At 47.6% G+C, this 18,276-nt stretch overlaps 1 protein-coding gene across 2 annotated transcripts in view; it reads right to left on the bottom strand.

Annotated features, from left to right (window-relative positions):
• Positions 1 to 14,767, bottom strand: part of LOC144761845 (uncharacterized) — a 330,433-nt gene extending 315,666 nt beyond the window's left edge. The window contains exon 1 of one of the 2 annotated variants that reach the window (XM_078647073.1): positions 14,645 to 14,767. The gene's annotated coding sequence lies outside the window, so the exon portion shown is untranslated. The remainder of the gene's footprint in view (positions 1 to 14,644) is intronic. The other variant, XM_078647074.1, reaches the window with a different exon arrangement.
• Positions 14,768 to 18,276: the final 3,509 nt, after the last annotated feature.

Genomic DNA, 18,276 nt, shown 5'->3' on the forward strand with positions numbered 1-18,276 from the left:
CGTATCACACACATTTAGGTGTACGTCGTCCTTTTGCACTCTTTCATTGAATTGGTCACCCTTTCTTTTCTTCAATCTTCTCCTATTGAACATGTTCTCGTTTGTTTCTCGTCTGAGATTCATTTGCTAACTAAAATCCAGCCCTATATTCGTTCTTTGCATGATAAAACTGAGAAATATGATTCTATGCATGATGTTAATTTGCAATTATAAGTATTTGTACTTGTACATATTAAATGTGTGCCTCACTTGGTTGCTTTCAGAATTAAGTCCCCTGACGAAGGGCGAACTCCCGAAATGCATTGGGCTGACAAGAGTGAATACATTATGAATGAATAATGTGGAACATGATAAACATTGAAAAGCATTGAAAAAGAATAAAAAGATTACAGACTAATTTATTTCAAGAAATTTTTATTAAAGCAATTAAAGAACGCGTTCTCCTGAGTGCACGGAAGGGACGCTGCTCCCGAGGGAAACAACGCTAATCACGGAAGGCACCAGCACTGCATGTCTAGGTGCAGTACCGCAAGCTGCTCCAAGAGGTCCCTAGTGAGCAAGGCACCAACACTGCTTGTCTAGGTGCAGTACTGCAAACTGCTCCTAGAGGTCCCTAGTGAGAAACATAAACTTTCAGTCACATATGGCACTGCACCTTGCAGAAGATATGGTAAATGCACCCTACCCATAATGCATTGCATGCAAGACAGTACCACAAGTACATTCAAATAGCTATGTCCATATATACATGCAGTAGCTTTGAAATGTGACAAAAAATGTATTAGATTAATTCCGGATTAGGTTGTACTCTATGTGGAGCTGAAAGAGAAATTTCAGCGGGAGCGTCTCATACCTTTTTGCAACGCCACGGATTAAGAGCCACGGACCTCTGCTGTTTCCTGCCTGTAACCGCTGCTGCTCGCCGGACCCGCTGCGCGGGTCCCGCTTCGCGGTTGCAGCGTGTGGAACATTGCTTGGGGATAGTTGTACACCGGCAGGGCTGCGAGGGTAGAGCGGGTGGACTCTGTGTTCCAGGAGTCCCCGCGCGCCCCTGTCAGCTGGGCTCCTCTCCCTGCCGGCCGCGCCCTCAAACCTCAGCGGTACTTAATCACCATCAGCTTTCACACCAGCGGGAGCGTCTCATACCTTTTTGCAACGCCACGGATTAAGAGCCACGGACCTCTGCTGTTTCCTGCCTGTAACCGCTGCGCGGGTCCCGCTTCGCGGTTGCAGCGTGTGGAACATTGCTTGGGGATAGTTGTACACCGGCAGGGCTGCGAGGGTAGAGCGGGTGGACTCTGTGTTCCAGGAGTCCCCGCGCGCCCCTGTCAGCTGGGCTCCTCTCCCTGCCGGCCGCGCCCTCAAACCTCAGCGGTACTTAATCACCATCAGCTTTCACACCAGCGGGAGCGTCTCATACCTTTTTGCAACGCCACGGATTAAGAGCCACGGACCTCTGCTGTTTCCTGCCTGTAACCGCTGCTGCTCGCCGGACCCGCTGCGCGGGTCCCGCTTCGCGGTTGCAGCGTGTGGAACATTGCTTGGGGATAGTTGTACACCGGCAGGGCTGCGAGGGTAGAGCGGGTGGACTCTGTGTTCCAGGAGTCCCCGCGCGCCCCTGTCAGCTGGGCTCCTCTCCCTGCCGGCCACGCCCCCTAGTCTACCTTAAAAGAAGCAGCTGTTCCCGCGGCGCGGGAGCGCGCGGGAGGGCGCCGGGAGAAGCCCGGGACAAGGGCGGGACCGTCTGTGGCCGTCCGGGGCCGCAGGAGGCCGGGCTGGGCCCGACCCCTTACTTCTTGCAGATCGGAGGATAGTATTGCGACACAAGTGTGACATGGCAACAGAAGAGGCTACTCCGGGTAAAAATTCGAAATTACGCAATGGCTCACTGGAGAAATATTTTCCTAAGAAAAGCGAGGGGGAAAAGGATGCTATCTTAGCAGAGCGTAGGGCTGAGCGGCGACGCTCAGTCGAGATCATGAAATGCAGACCCCTCCACGATAGTCTTCATACACTGAACCGGGAGGGAGATTCGACTGATTTAATTGATTTGAGTGAGATTAACACTAGCCAAGACGGGGTTCCCTCATTGTTTCGTGATTTTGTAGCCAGCCCCGGAATTCCCGCGGAGGACCTCGCAAACGACTCACCCACCCCCAGCTGTAGCGGTGTTAATGAGACTACTAAACATAAGCAGCATAAAGCAAAGTCCTTTCCTGTAGTTCAGATCCACCGCCCACCCCCTAGCAAAAGAAGGAAGAAACATAGGGTGGTATCAGGCACAGCCAAAACATCGCACACCGACTTTGGGAAAGGGACTAAAACTCTTTTTGCATGCGAGGCGCCATCAGTTGTAGAGCAGGATCATACTTCCGAGGGTGCAGCTATACCGACTCTATGCCCCGTTGTTGTGGACGCACAAGATGTGGCTCCAATTAACAACGATGGAGCGAGCCCATCTATTACTTCACCTCAACTTCTCTCCTCAGTGACAGGGAATTTGGAATTCCTGTTGAGATCCCTTCTCCGCCCTATTAATGAGTCTATTAAGAGGGTTGAAATTAGATTAACTATACTGGAAGCCGCCATAACTAGTTTGCCCACTGCTACCATTAATAAAGGGAGTGGGGTGGTGCATTCTACAACCCCGGCAGGGCCCCTTCCCACTATACCCGCAAAGGTTCCTGGAATCCCATCTGCCCCCACACATATTAAACAAAGTAGTCAATCCCAGGGTAGACCTGATCCCGCTCCACAAAATCCATCGCCGTCTAAACATTTAAAGGCAGCAGTTACTGTATCGAGTGCTGTTCCCACTAAACCAATCTTAAAGGCTTCGACTAGTAACACTCAAAATGCACATCGGGATGGTGAAAATAGTAGAATAGCTCATAAAAGGGTCCCACAAGTTGAGATCCCTCCTGAAGCTGTGCCTTATGTTGTGATTTTAACGGGGGTGCCACAGTTATCAGGCAACAAGAAGGAGGGTTATGTTGACCTTAAGAACAAAATCATCCACTGACTGAGGCTCCATAGGCCGATAGCGCCGAATATAGACGGGGACATAGTTCATGTCAGAAGGATTAACTGGCTAGGGAGTACTAAGAAAAACATAGAGGGAGATTTAGTGGTGGTTAATTTTAGAGACCCTCGGGCAGTTGATTACATCTTAAACTGGCCACCCGGGAACGGGGAAACCGGCATCACCCCACGGGCTTTAACATTTTTCTATCCCAGGCTTGAAGCCACTATTATTAAATATGCTAACAGACCTCAGTCTTTCAGGCCGCCCCCTTCAATTCCCTATAGTAATAACCATCACCAGTATGGGCACCAGTCCACCAGGGTGCCTGATCTACATCCTGCCTGGTCTACGGTTCCCTATAGACAATCGTTGAACACGGGCCCCAGGATGAATTACCTGATACCGTTTACCCCGCTGGATACTCACAATCGGTTTTCTCAGCTGTCAGGGCTGGAAGACTGCGATTGAAGTTTGGGGTTTGGGGGGGGGGAACCGATTTTTATGAAGCAGAGGAAACTGGATTAAACGGAGGGATTATAGAAGCAGGAGTAGTTAGTTTCCCATCAGTCCATACGGGCATTATTAATGAGCTCAATGAAGACTCTAGGCTAGCCGGGCCTATAACTACAATGGCTGGTTGCTCTAAATCCACCACTTCACTGGCCAGGGAGGGGGGGTGTCTTGCAGGCAGGGTGGTTGATGCGAGTCTGACTGTGGTGGGTAATACTTCTATCCCTAGAGGACAACGGGTAATAAACCTCCTTTCCTGGAATATAGCCGGGTTAAAGAGAAAACTGGACATCCCGGAGTGGCATTCATTCATTGAGCAGTTTGATGTTTGCCTCTTCCAGGAAACATGGAGCTTAGTCCCGCTACACAAATCGGGGTACACCACCCACTTCGTGCCTGCTGTTAGCAAAGGCAAGGGTAGACCAGCGGGTGGGCTCACCGTTTGGTTAAAAATAGATCTGAATTGGGGGGTCACATGCCACAAGGTGGAGTGTAATGATTTACTCCACCTTTCGGCAAGAGGACGGGAGGATGTAGCCAGGCTCGATCTTCTTAATGTTTACGCTAGAGGGACATCGGGCGACTCTACCTCTTCGACTCTAACAGCTCTTGAATTGGCCTTAGCCAACTGCCCTTGCTCGGCTAAAATCCTGGTGGGGGGTGACTTTAATTGTACTTTCGAACCCCTCCTTGGAGATGATCCCCTGGGAATTGAAGAGGAGGATTCGAAATGGTCCATTCCAACGCTCTCCCTCCCCCCTATTAAGAAGTGGTCACCTAGGGCCATCCAATTGAACGCACTGACAAGGGATTATAAATTAAGAGCCCTTAATGGCAGGACTCTATCCGACCTGTCAGGGGCAGTGACCTTTAATAGACTCTCGGGCCCGTCCCGAATAGATTACATCTTAATGGATGTTGGATTCTGGGCGGACCTGATTGATATGAAGGTCTCTCCCAGCCAGGATAGTGATCATAACCCCTTGTGCTGTAAGTTTAATTGGGGGGTCTCTAATGTCAGGGGGGTGAGTGACTCCTTAAAAACAACTAAAGAGGTGGTCCCATGTAATAATAACCGTAGACTAAAATGGGACAAGGCTAACCTTAAGGAGGATGATATGAGTACCATTAAAACCCTGATTGAGGGCTTGTCCTCTAAATTAGAGATCTGGGAGGGAGAAAATTGGACCATTGATCCCCAACACCCCTCACTTGACTTTGCCTATAAATCGACAATAGATCAAGTTGGCCAATTTTTCATTTCTAAGGGGAAAGGCATTAGGGCTCCCGCTAAACCCTCCACTCTTTGTAAACCATGGTATACTGAACATTGTAAGAGCACTAGGAAAAACCTGACTAGAGCTCTGCTTTCGGGTGACCCCGCACTGGTTAGAGCGGCCAGGGGGGATTATCTGAAAGCATTGTATCTGGCCAAACGGGAGTGGGAGGAACGACATTGGCAGGAACTCTCCTCGGCTGTGAGCAGCAGGAACTCAAATCTCTTTTGGGATTTGATTAATAAAACAAGGCAGGGAAAATCGCAACCTCTGGCTGTTCATATAACTAGTCAGCAATGGTTTACTCACTTTTCAGCCCTATATGGCGACTTAGAGGACACATCGAGTTCTGGTGCGAATGGGTTGGGCGTTGGGGTTCTACCGGATGAGACTGTCTTGTCATTTTCGTCCTCAGAAGTAATGATGGCAATCAGACACCTTACCCCTAAGAAAGCCGCTGGGCAGGATGGGATCCCCGGAGACTTGCTGATGGCTGAGCCTGAAGTCTGGGCCAAACTAATTGCCAGAATAATAAATCTAATCATGAGGGGTCACCAAGTACCAGACTCCTGGAAAGGTGCCGAGGTAGTTACTGTGCACAAGAAGGGGGCAAGAGATGACCCTGCGAACTACAGACCCATTAGTCTGATTGACATCATCCAGAAAGTGGTCGGCAGGGTCATCATCTCGCGAGTAGATGACTGGATAGAGGAGGCTAGTGTTCTTTCCCACTTACAAGCGGGGTTCAGAAGGAAGGTTGGCACGATGGACCAGGTCTTTCGTTTTTTTGCAATCTATTGGAAGGCGGTTACCATCAAGAAAGGCAGTTTGTATATGGCCTTCATAGATCTCAAGACTGCATTCGACCTGGTCCCTCGTGCAAAACTTTGGCAAATACTTGGTGAAATGGGGTTTCCCAGTAGTCTTCTGTCCCTCATAACGAAGTTGCATGAGGGGAATTATGCGCGGGTTAGATGGGGATCGCAGGGACAACTAACAGATAGGATCCCTGTGCGGAGAGGAGTACGCCAGGGCTGTGTTATGGCTCCGACCCTCTTCTCCCTATTTGTAAACGGAGTGGTGGACCATCTGAAGGGGGAAGAGACGGATGCCCCATCCCTGGCGGGGGAGAGAATCCCCACACTCCTCTTCGCGGACGATACCCTATTAATATCCAAATCCCCGGTGGGCTTACAAAAACTTTTGAACCTGTTTAGCTCCTTTTGCACTACTCGAGGCTTAACCATCAACACATCGAAAACCAAATTGATGGCTTTTGCCCCCTCAAAAAGATTTAAAAATCATTTCGTGCTTAATAGTGCCCCCCTTGAGCTGGTCACATCCTTTGACTATCTAGGAGTCCGGATAAATAGTCGTATGACCTGGAAAGATCACCTTTCCAAAATGCTACTTAGTCATCATCGAGTTTCCGGGGTGACGTTGAAGGAACTCCGGGAATCAAGTAGCAAACCGGTCTCTCCAGTTATGGCCATCTATGAGGGACAGATTCTACCGGCAGCACTATATGGCTCTGAACTTTGGGGGTTCGAAGGGGTTTCAGACCTGATGGTGGCGGAAAACAATTTCTTCAGGAAAGCGGTTGCTCTTCCCGCTTCAACCCCAATGATCCCCCTAAGATTAGATCTGGGCAGAAGATCTTTAAAAGACTTGGTGAGGCTACGCCCGTTGCTTTTTTGGTCCCGACTAAGAAGAACTGAGGAGCTTGCTAAGTATGCAGATGGGTTGGACGATTTACTCCTGCTGGACACATGTAACAAAATAGGATGGTTAAAAAAATTGAAAGATCTGGCCTTTAATCTGGGTCTAAGAGAGGCATGGGAGTCACAATCCCCGCCACCTAAAGCTGTTATAAAAAAACTTTACTGGGATTGGGTACAGAGTAAGGCCACGAGGGCTATGAATGTGGGTTCTCTTACTGACCAATTTTTATCAATTAAGTGTGTGAGGAAATTGGAACCCTTTCTAGACCTGATAACTAAACCGTTGGATCGAGCACTGTATCTGAAATTGCGTTATGGGACTCTCCCGGTGTATGAGTTTACGGCAAGATGGTCAAACTCTGATGCCCTCCCGCGTACCTGCCCCGGCTGTGCGGCCCCAAAGGAATCGGTGGCCCACCTGTTTTTTGCATGCCCAGCTTACAAAGGGGCGCGGAAATTCTGGCTGAAACCCGTCTGCAGGGAATTAGGGTTGAGGTGCCATAGCCAGGCACTTCGTGTCCTCTCTACAGACTCTTCATCTGCCCTTATGATCTGTGGGGTGGCTAAATTTTTGGGAAATGCATGGTTGATACGCTCCCGTTTACTAAATTGTTCCCGGGGGGCTTTTTTAGGCCATCCCTAACCCTGATGAGCTGTAAAATTTTTCAAAAGGACTTCTCCTTGTTTTTATTGTATTTTATAATCTTTTATTGGTAAATTGGAACTGTATATGTTTATGTATTCTTTTATGGTGATAAATTGCCGAATAAAGATATTACAACAGAAATTTATAGAATGTCATATATAAATGTGAGATGTGCTAGCGAGTAAAGTAACCACTGCCAACCTAGTTTAGGACCAGGTGAGTGTCATGTCTGAAGACCTTTAAGAAAATAGTGCCTTGAGGCTGTAATTAAAACCTAGGGCATAACAACACATGTAACGGGGGTGTCCTCATGGGAGGTTACAAGAAGAGACAAGGCGGTACTAAGAAGGGACTACTAAGCCTAATGACCAATTTAAGCCACCATTGACAAAGGACAGGGACAGGAGCCAATTAAAAAGATGCGTAGGTGAAGCTTTATCCCCATATCGTGAATACAGCATGTCTCGAAGAGACAGTGCAAGCGCTGCCTAGGGTAGACCTAAAAAACAGTTGTTCTTTAACGGTAAGCAGTGGAAGGATATAATACACCCAATAAAAATAATGTTAAAGAGGCTAAACTCCAAGGAAGAGACAAACACAAGAAGAGGAAGGCAGGCTATCTAATAAAAAGCCAGGAAAAGTTGCGATAACAAAGTCAATCATTGGTAAGCAATGGGTGGGCTGCAAGGCCTCTATAAGTTCTTGGTAAGCACAGGAAAGGTATTTTGCAAAAAGACAGCATGTGCGGTTTGGTAAGCAAGACCTAAAAATGGACTGAAATTGGACCCAGAATAATAACCTGTGGCTAAGATTAATTCAAGCATTTTACTCATAATTTTTTTTTGCTTATCTTATTTTCAGTTACCACTGTGATCGCAACTATTAATACTCCTTTGTTGGGAGTTGGTGTTGGGTCCGCTCCCCCAGCCATGATGGAAGCTATTGTTGCTGCTGTGGTTCTTACTAGTGTGGCAGCTGTTGTCCCTGATGTGGTTGAAAGTATTGTCAATGCTGAGGATCCTCTGTTGTGGCATCTATGTTGGTCTACCTGTCATGATTGCAGCTGAGGTCCCTGCTAGGTCCCTGCTGTGCCACAGCAGTTGCAGCAGCTGTGGACGCTTCTGTTGCACTAGCTGTTGTTGCTGCTATTTTTCCTGCTTGATGTGGAAGCAGATGTGGTTGCTGCTATTGTGTCTGCTGCAAAAAACACAGTTGATGGACAGAATGTAGAACAATGTCATACATTCACCCCAGTACAAGGATCTGGGCCTAAATCCATCGTTTTTTTGCACTCCACACCACCCTGGGTTAGACACTGGCTATATGCAAATCAGCTCTGACCCTGTGCCTCATGGGAACAGTCCAGTCCGAACTACCAAGCCATGTCTTTCCCAGACCGGAATCAAGCATCCAAGGACCGGTTTCTGGCTATCAGCCTTCATCAGCCTGGATAGCTTGACTCCAGTGGTGTGGAGAGCCTGGGACTCACGTCTGAGCATACTCAGCCCACTCGGGGTGAAAATTGCAAAAAACACAGTTGATGGACAGAATGTAGAACGAATGAAGGCTGATAGCCAGAAACCGGTCCTTGGATGCTTGATTCCGGTCTGGGAAAGACATGGCTTGGTAGTTCGGACTGGACTGTTCCCATGAGGCACAGGGTCAGAGCTGATTTGCATATAGCCAGTGTCTAACCCAGGGTGGTGTGGAGTGCAAAAAAACGATGGATTTAGGCCCAGATCCTTGTACTGGGGTGAATGTATGACATTGTTCTACATTCTGTCCATCAACTGTGTTTTTTGCAATGTTTACCCCGAGCGGGCTGGGTATGCTCAGACGTGAGTCCCAGGCTCTCCACACCACTGGAGTCAAGCTATCCAGGCTGAATGAAGGCTGATAGCCAGAAACCGGTCCTTGGATGCTTGATTCCGGTCTGGGAAAGACATGGCTTGGTAGTTCGGACTGGACTGTTCCCATGAGGCACAGGGTCAGAGCTGATTTGCATATAGCCAGTGTCTAACCCAGGGGGGTGTGGAGTGCAAAAAAACGATGGATTTAGGCCCAGATCCTTGTACTGGGGTGAATGTATGACATTGTTCTACATTCTGTCCATCAACTGTGTTTTTTGCAATTTTCACCCCGAGTGGGCTGGGTATGCTCAGACGTGAGTCCCAGGCTCTCCACACCACTGGAGTCAAGCTATCCAGGCTGAATCAAGGCTCATAGCCAGAAACCGGTCCTTGGATGCTTGATTCCGGTCTGGGAAAGACATGGCTTGGTAGTTCGGACTGGACTGTTCCCATGAGGCTCAGGGTCAGAGCTGATTTGCATATAGCCAGTGTCTAACCCAGTGTGGTGTGGAGTGCAAAAAAACTATGGATTTAGGCCCAGATCCTTGTACTGGGGTGAATGTATGACATTGTTCTACATTCTGTCCATCAACTGTGTTTTTTGCAATTTTCACCCCAAGTGGGCTGGGTATGCTCAGACGTGAGTCCCAGGCTCTCCACACCACTGGAGTCAAGCTATCCAGGCTGAATGAAGGCTGATAGCCAGAAACCGGTCCTTGGATGCTTGATTCCGGTCTGGGAAAGACATGGCTTGGTAGTTCGGACTGGACTGTTCCCATGAGGCACAGGGTCAGAGCTGATTTGCATATAGCCAGTGTCTAACCCAGGGTGGTGTGGAGTGCAAAAAAACGATGGATTTAGGCCCAGATCCTTGTACTGGGGTGAATGTATGACATTGTTCTACATTCTGTCCATCAACTGTGTTTTTTGCTATTGTGTCTGCTGTCATCACAGCTGAGGTTACTGCTATAGTCCGTGATGTTGTGGGAGCTCTTGATGCTGCTGTGCTCCCTACTTTATTGGCAGTAGTTGTTGCTGCTGTTGTCCCTGTCTTGGTGGCATCTGTAGTCACAACTGCTGTCCCTGTTGTGATGGAATCTGCAGTCACTGCTGTTGTTGCAGCTGCACATACAACTATTGTTTTAGGTGTTGTTTCTACTATAGTGGTGACTGTAGCCCAAGCTACTATTGCATCTGTGTTCCTACTGTGGTAGAAGCTACTGTTGCTTCTGTTGTTGCTGCTCTGTTGATACTATGGTCCCTGTGGTGGTTACAGTGGCTATTACTGTCCTGATCCTTACCATAGTGGTAAGTGCAATACCTGCTATATTGTTGAAAAGGAAGCAGCTACTGTTGTCCATCCTTCTCTTGCATCTGTAGCAGCTGCTGTTGCTTTTGTTGCGCTGGTTGTAGTGGCAGTTGTGGTGGTAGTCGTTGTTGCTGCATTTATTTATGCCGCAGTGTGAACTGTACTTCTATTGCCCCTGCTGTGGTGACAACTGTGGCCACTACTGTTTTCCCTGCTGTGCTGGGAGATGCGTTTGCTGTTGTGTTACTGCTACTGTGGCATCTGTTATCCATGCAATTCAAGCAGCTGTGATTGATGCTATCATGACAGCTGTTGTTGCTACTACAGTCCCTAATGCAGTGGTTGATGTGGCTGCTGCTGTAGTCACAACTATGGTTGCAGTTGGGGTTACTGCTGTGTCCCTGCTGTTGGGGCAACTGTTGTCCTTGCCACAGTGAGGCGGTGTTTTTTCCTGTGCTTTTAGTTTTGTTTGTTTTTGTTGTCCCTGTCCTGGTGGCGAACGTGGCTACCACTATGATTCCTGATGCTATTACGGCAGCGATGGAAACTATCACCCATTCTGTGGTTTCTAGTCTGCCAGAGACGAATTTTTGCAGATGTTTATACCACTTTTTAGTGGCTGTGGGTGCAGCTGCTGTGGGCATCATTGAGATTTATATTTGCTACTGTGGTTCTTGCTGTGGCTGAGAGTACTGTAGTTGCTGTTGCAGTAGCAGTTCTTGGTGCTGCTGTCCTTGCTCTGGGTACAGCTCGTCATTGCTCTGTTTCCAATCATGTTGGCAGCTTGATCACTTCCAATATCCGTACTGCATTACAGCTGTAGTTCTTGCTGTTGTTGCTGCTTTGGTGGTGGCTGTTGTGACAGCTCTAGTGGCTACTGTGGTAACAGATGTTGCTGTGTTGATTGCTGTTGTTATTGTTGCTGTTATGGCTGCAACTGTGGTTGCAACTACTATCCCTAAATTGCTGGCAACCATTGTTGCTGCTCTTGTTCCTGCTATGGTGTCAGTTGAGTTCGCTGTTCTGCTTGCTCTGTCTTTACAGCAGGGGTTGTTGCTGTAGCCACTGATGTATCGGCATCTATTGTTGTACTAGCTATAGTGGAAGCTGAGGTTGATGCTGTGGTAACTGCTGTTGCAGGTACTGTGGTCGTTGCTGTTCTGACAGCTGTTGTTGCTGCTGTGACCTCTGATGTGGTAGCAGATGTGGTATTGCTGTGGGTCCTGCCTGCTGTTGATGCATAATTACGTAACAGAGACAACTGGGGCCAGGGACATCTTAAGGATTTGGGGGGCCCTGGGCCAAACGTATTTTGATGGCCCCTTTTGGGAAGATATTTGAATTCATGATTCAATTTAAGCTCTTTCATGCAGTCTTTAAACAGATCATTAACAGGCATACTCGTCCAAATTCTAAATGTGTTTAATACTCAGGGATAGTGACTGGTGTTTTCATTATTGTAACACGGCGTTGCTCACTAATATTGCTGCAAATAATCTTTGTGACACCCTCCCGTTTCTAATATGTGAGGTCCTGTTTTGATCTAAAAGAAAGTTTTTTGTATGGATGATGCATGAAACAAATACATTTCTCTTCGCAAAATGTCTGTAGCAGACTCTCACATATAGCCAACAATTGCAGAGAGTGACTATGTTTTTACAACCCCTCGCATCCCCCCATCCCGCCTTACCAATGCTAAAACACAATGCAGATTAACACTGTATATAACTATATAAATTAACACTGAAAGCGTGTCTATATATTCTCATTTTTGCTATCATATGAGATCTAGCAGATATCGAAATCTACCTCTAAACAGGTCGCAAAGCAATAGTAAGGGTCTTTTAACAACTAAAGCATTTTTCATGCTATGTTTAATTCAAATTAGAGATTTTCAATAAGATTTAAAAAGAAGACTCCTAAAAACCACTGTTGTTGCATCAAGGTAGTATAACGTACACTACTTACTATAAGTAGTACCAGAGAGGGCATGGAAAAAGATATGGCATGAAATAGGCAAACACGTTGTAGTGAACGAGTGTCACTAGAAAAAGGTCATTAAATGCGCTTAAAGGGGCGGTACAGGCTCAGGAGTAACGCTAAGAAATATTCATCTTGCAGCCGTTTCAAATCTCCCCGAACTTGCAGTCTTTGCATAATATATCAACAACCGACCTCTCTAATGATGCTTTTTACACCTAGGGTTCACGAAATGGCTAATACATTTTATAATGAGGAACACGTGCGTCGTAACAAACTGTGAATTAATTATTGACCCTTCTGCACAATCCTGGGGGAACTCAGGATGAGAATGGCACGAAGAGATGACAAACTATAGGATGACTTGGAAACCCCTGGACCGCGATGCTTTACGTGTTCACAAGAGGGACCGAAGAGGGTAGTCTGGGTGGAGTGATTTGCATCTGATATTGAATCGATGCTTATGTACATGTCGTAACGGTTCATGCATTATATTGTCTTTATCAATCTGTCACTACTGTAAATGTTGATCATAAAAGTTGAAAAAAAACTTGTTTTTAAAGCATTCCGTACAAAGGATATTTTGTAATCTGTCTTGCCGAAACTCCTGTTTTTGTGAAAGGTCTCCCGAATAGTTTTCTTTTTACAAAATGTTCTGCTTTCCAACTCTCACCCATCTCTCGTCTTTCTCCAACAAACGTTTTCTCTCCCCCTCTTGCTGCTGTGGTTCTATCGTGCTGTCCTGTATACCCGCCCGACATCATTGTTTCAAACCTGGACAGGCTTTACAAAGCTTCTAACGAGAGCTGTACTGAAGGAAAACGCGTCAAATATCAAACCATGGAGAACATTCCGGTTGACCAGCTGCAAATAGTTTCTTCTGGAGCCAGGTGGGGTTTGGGGCAAATAATGCACTGATCTGAAGAATATTCTAGCTGCATCTTGGGACTGGTCATTGGCCTCTAATTAACTGATTTTTCCATGTATTGTTTAACCAGCCAACATTTCTCGTCTCTTTCTTCCCGCAGGACCCATTGGGTGCATCATTTAAATACCAGTGGCGGCACTAGAAACCATTTGAACTGGTCAGCTGGAATTTTCGGGGGCCATACCAGGCTTATACAGATGTAATGCACCTATTCAGCCGGTCACGCCTGTCACCGCAGAGCTGCTACGATGCGCGGGGTTGATATGTCTCAGGTGCAGGTTCTAGCGCCGCACATCCCCCCTCCCCCCCGTGCTGTATCCATGTTCACCGGTCAGCTATTTACAAGGGAGCCCCAGAGGGGGGAGGAGGGGTCCGGTCGCTATGCAAACTCTCAGGCCAAGCCTAATGGTCCCAGATGCGGTATTTAACAACGCTGCCAGGGTGGACGAGGTCACGAGCCACAAAAATATTTAAAAGCAGGAGGAGCGCGCGGTCAGTGGTGGGGAGAGGGGCAGAGATGTTCCAGAAGAGGCGAAGAGTCGCCTAAAATGAACCAATAACCTTCAAAAATATTTATTCTCAGACGTCCCAAAATTGGAAAAATGATGTCAGTAAAACCACGGTGCAGAGGAAAGTTTACAAAGCATGCATGCATTCGACAATGCATATTTACAGCCAGGATGCATGCCAACACCCTAGATAGTTAAAAATAGACACGACAAACGTAAAAAACGCAACATTTTATGTTGATCTACGCCAGGTAGTTGGAGGGTCACTTTAATTTTGTTTGCAATTTTATATAGCTCAAGTTCGATCAGAAGGCACTGGAGGGCTTTACATGAGCACCAGCTACATTACACCAAGAAACATCCATTCATTTTATATTCACAGGGAGAATAAGTAGTTTGACAAGAGTCCCATGATGTTGAGCCCACGCGAGACTGGACCTAGTTCCACCAGCTCCAAAGTTATGCCTCATCCTCTCCCCTCTCGTTTTAAACCCTGACAATGTAGTAATTTCGGTAAGTATAGGGAGACTATTTGGTAAAAGTAGTAAATACATGCATATTTAGTATCACCGATATATTTTTGGGCAGTTTTTATGTGCCTGATTATAAATCATGTTCACAGATATACACACTCCAGGAAGGATTAATAGGCGTTTAAGGACCTGGAATGTAATTTAAGATTTCGATTTTTTTTTCATCTGGGCAAGGGCAAATCTGTCCTGAGGCTGACACTAAATTAAAAGAGCACTCCATATAGTCACACCAATAGCAGAGGGAGACGCAGTAGGCACAATATACAGACGGGGTTGTTGGGCACAGGAAATATTCCCTGTTTTACAACGAGGAGGCAACGTAGGGCTACACTAGATCTGAACTCGTAATTTCCTACCTGACAGCAAAGCCTTTATTTCCTTTCTTCCAACTTTTCCGTTTTGAGCAGCTGCGGGGATGGAGCGCGCGCTGGGAGCTCCAGCTGTTCTCCCGCTCATTGGGATCCCTGAGAGAGGGCTGGATACTCCGACCAGCGGCAGCCGATCCAAGGGGAAACACGCCCAACCGCTTAAGAAACAAGTTCGAAACAAAACCAACCCCCAAAAAGAAAACGGCAGGCCAGGAATGTAAATGGTAATCAAAGACTACACAATCCTAGTAGTTAGTGCTGGAGTGGGAAAAATGGGAGGGGGCACTAGAGCAGGAATGCAATAATTGAACTGCTGGGGTCGAAAATGAATGTTTCAGCAGAAAGATGATCATTTCCATGTGTAACGCTCTATTTATATCAATAGGACCCCAGAGACTTGCCAGGATTTGAGACTGTTGCAGAATCTGAGGTGGCGTTTACCTGGGGGTGGGCAGTCGCAGGGTTTAGTTATCAGAACTACCCCACCCTAGTAGTTGTAATCTAATCTAATGGGTGTAAATAGGACACTGTAAAATTATAATGCAAAGGTTACATAATTTATACTCCTGGCCTCCCTGTGTGACCAAAATGTGTGCTCTCAGGCACTTAATATCACCCACTCCTGTTTTTGTCAACATTGGTAGAACTTACAATCAGACTAAAAGTGACAAGGAAACGTGCGAAAAGAAAACTGGTTTGGAATCCAATACACATTGGATGTTTTCTCAAATGAGACTGCACCCAGTCCCAGTTGTCGGGGAGCCGATGGTGGATCAAGGGGGCTAACGGTAAGGTACCTGTGGGGAGGGCCTTATCAGAATAATTGGACACACACACACTGCAGTGGGTTGGGTGTACCGGAAGCCTCGAGCGACCTCCTCACATTTATTTATAGCCTTCTGGCCACGCCTGGCCAGAAGGTGATACAAAGTGTGGTGGTGCTTCCGGGTCTCAGCCGAGACCCGAGAAGCACTAGACTGCTACATCCCTTCCCAAGTTAGTGTTCAATTTTCTTTTCTTCACCATCACTTTGCAAAGTCACCACTCAAAGTGCGCCAGCATCCGACTGGGTCTTGGATTGGGTCTCAGGTTGTGAGAGCTCCGCCCTCGGGTAGTTGGAGGTTCAAGCTCTCCTCTCCTGGGAGATGAGGATGTGTTGGTGATCTCCTCGTTCTCCTGGGGCTCACACCTGGTGTCGGGTGAGCTGGCGATTTCGGAGACTGGTCCTTCATTTGCCTCTGTATTTTCCTGTCTTGATGAGATCCACTTGAACCACGATACATTCCTGGTAATTTCTTCCCCCGGCTTCTGTGCCGTCACTGCCGTTCCTTTTGTGGCCTTGACTATCCATGGTTCAGCTTCATACGGGGTCTTGAATTTTCCTCCTGGTCGCCTTGCCCTCACCAGTACCTCATCCCCTGGAGCTAACTCTCTGTCTTGCGCTCGCCTTTTGCGGCTAGCCTTTTCATTCGTTCTTCTCCTTCTCTCGTGAGATTCAGCTGGTGAGTAGGGTTCAGGGCTTCAATTCTCAGCAGTTGGTAGCATGTCACGCCGAGGTCCTGCGAACATCAGCGCCCACGGGGACCTTTGGGTGGTACTGTGGAGAGTGCTTCTGTACTCTCTCAAGAATAACTGTAGCGCTGCTTCCGGATCTGATCCCTCTACCAACGCGATTCTTAGAGTCTTATTAATTGTCCTCATGAATCTTTCCGCCTCACCATTGGCTTGGGGCCATTGAGGTGTGATCCTCCGGTGTGTTATTCCCAGTCCTTGCAGGAACTCTTTGAACTCATGCCCCTGAAACGGGGGCCCATTGTCCGTTTTGTCCACATGTGGGATGCCAAACATTGCGAATATCTTGCTGAGTATTGGTTGTACATTTGTGAAACTGGTGGATGGCGCTACTTCCACCACTGGGTATTTCGTGTAACTGTCAATCAGCACTACTGTCACCCTTCCATCGGGGAAGCTCCCAAAGTCTAGACTGACCCAGGCCCATGGCGCTGGGGGTGGTTCTTCCGTTATGATGGAGGCAGGCGCTTCTGGAAGGCTGGTCAATTGGCAAGATCTACAGTTCTTTACTAGCACATCTACTTTTTCTTCCATGTGAGGAAACCACACCTTCTCTCTCATTCGGGCCTTCATTCTCTTCGTTCCTTGATGTCCTTCATGAGCAAGTGAGGTTGCTCGATCTTGAAGAGTGCGTGGGATCACTACTCTCGTTCCCTGAAGTATCAGTCCATTGCTCGCTCTGCTGAGTTCGTTGTGTATCTTCCAAAACTGGGACAATCGCGTCCTATCGGCTTCGTCCCAGTCACTCACGTTCCGCAGAAAATTCTCCCATGACCCGGTGTCCATCGCCGCTTTCACTCTGGTGATGACAGCATCTTCCCCATACTGGGCTACGATCTCTTCCAGTGCCAGGGCCTGGGGACACGACAGTTGGGACACCATGTCGACGTATTCTTCAGTCCGCGCTTCTTGATCCAGGGATTCACTGGCTTCTGCCTGGGGATGTCGCGACAGGAAATCCGCCGGGTTCTTAGCTCCTGGTCTATAAACTAGGTCCATTTGGTAATGTTGAACCTGGATGGCCCATCTTTCAATCCTCGGCGGTGGATGGGGGGGCAGTGCCTTTGAACAGAGGCACTAGAGGCTGATGGTCAGTAACCATCCTGAAAGGTTGTCCTGTGATGTATAAGTGGAAATGATTGCAGGCCCACTTCACAGCCAACGCTTCTCTCTCGATCTGTGAATACCTGGCCTCCGTTGCCGTTAGTGCCTTGCTGGCAAACGCCAAAGGTACCCACGTCCCAGGTTCCGCTTCCTGCATCAATAATGCCCCTAGTCCCACCGGGCTTGCGTCTACTAAAATGTCAGTCTGGCGGGCCGTGTCAAAGTAGGCCATCGTTGTGCTGTCTAGCAGCGCTGCCTTTATCTTGTTGAAGGATTCTTCCTCTGTCGGGGACCACGGCCATGGGTTCTCCTTTTTCGTCAAATTTCTCAGCGGTTCAGCTATCGTGGCTAGTTGCGGGATGAATCGGGCACAATATTGTGCCATTCCCATAAAGCTTCTTACCTCCGACGCTGTGGTCGGGGCTGGAGCATTCTTGATGGCAGTTGATTTCCGGGGGTCTACCTTGACTCCTTCCGTGCCGAATACATAGCCAAAGAACTCTATCGATTGCCTGAACAATTGACATTTCTCTTTGTGCAGCGTGACCCCGAACTCTGCCAGTCTTTTTAGCGTTGCCTTCAGCCTTTTGTGATGTTCCTCACTGGTCTTGGCATGGATGAGTATGTCATCACTGACATTTAACACTCCACTCAGTCCTGACAGAATCTCTTTGATTGTGTTTTGAAAAATCTCAGCTGCTGAGGTAATGCCAAAGTTGAGCCTCTTGTACCTCTGTAGGCCGAGATGCGTGGAGAACGTCGTGATGTACCGACTCTCCTCTGCTAGTTTAAGTTGATGGTATCCAGCGTTTAGATCCAACTTGGAAAACCATTGCGCCCCATTTAAGTCTGTTAGGATGTCATCCACTGTGGGAGTGAGATGCCTTTCCCTTTTGATTGCTTTGTTAGGCATCCTCATGTCTATGCATATTCGGATCTTTCCA

This window comes from Lissotriton helveticus, chromosome 6, assembly GCF_964261635.1.
Source record: "Lissotriton helveticus chromosome 6, aLisHel1.1, whole genome shotgun sequence".
NCBI lineage: Eukaryota > Metazoa > Chordata > Amphibia > Caudata > Salamandridae > Lissotriton > Lissotriton helveticus.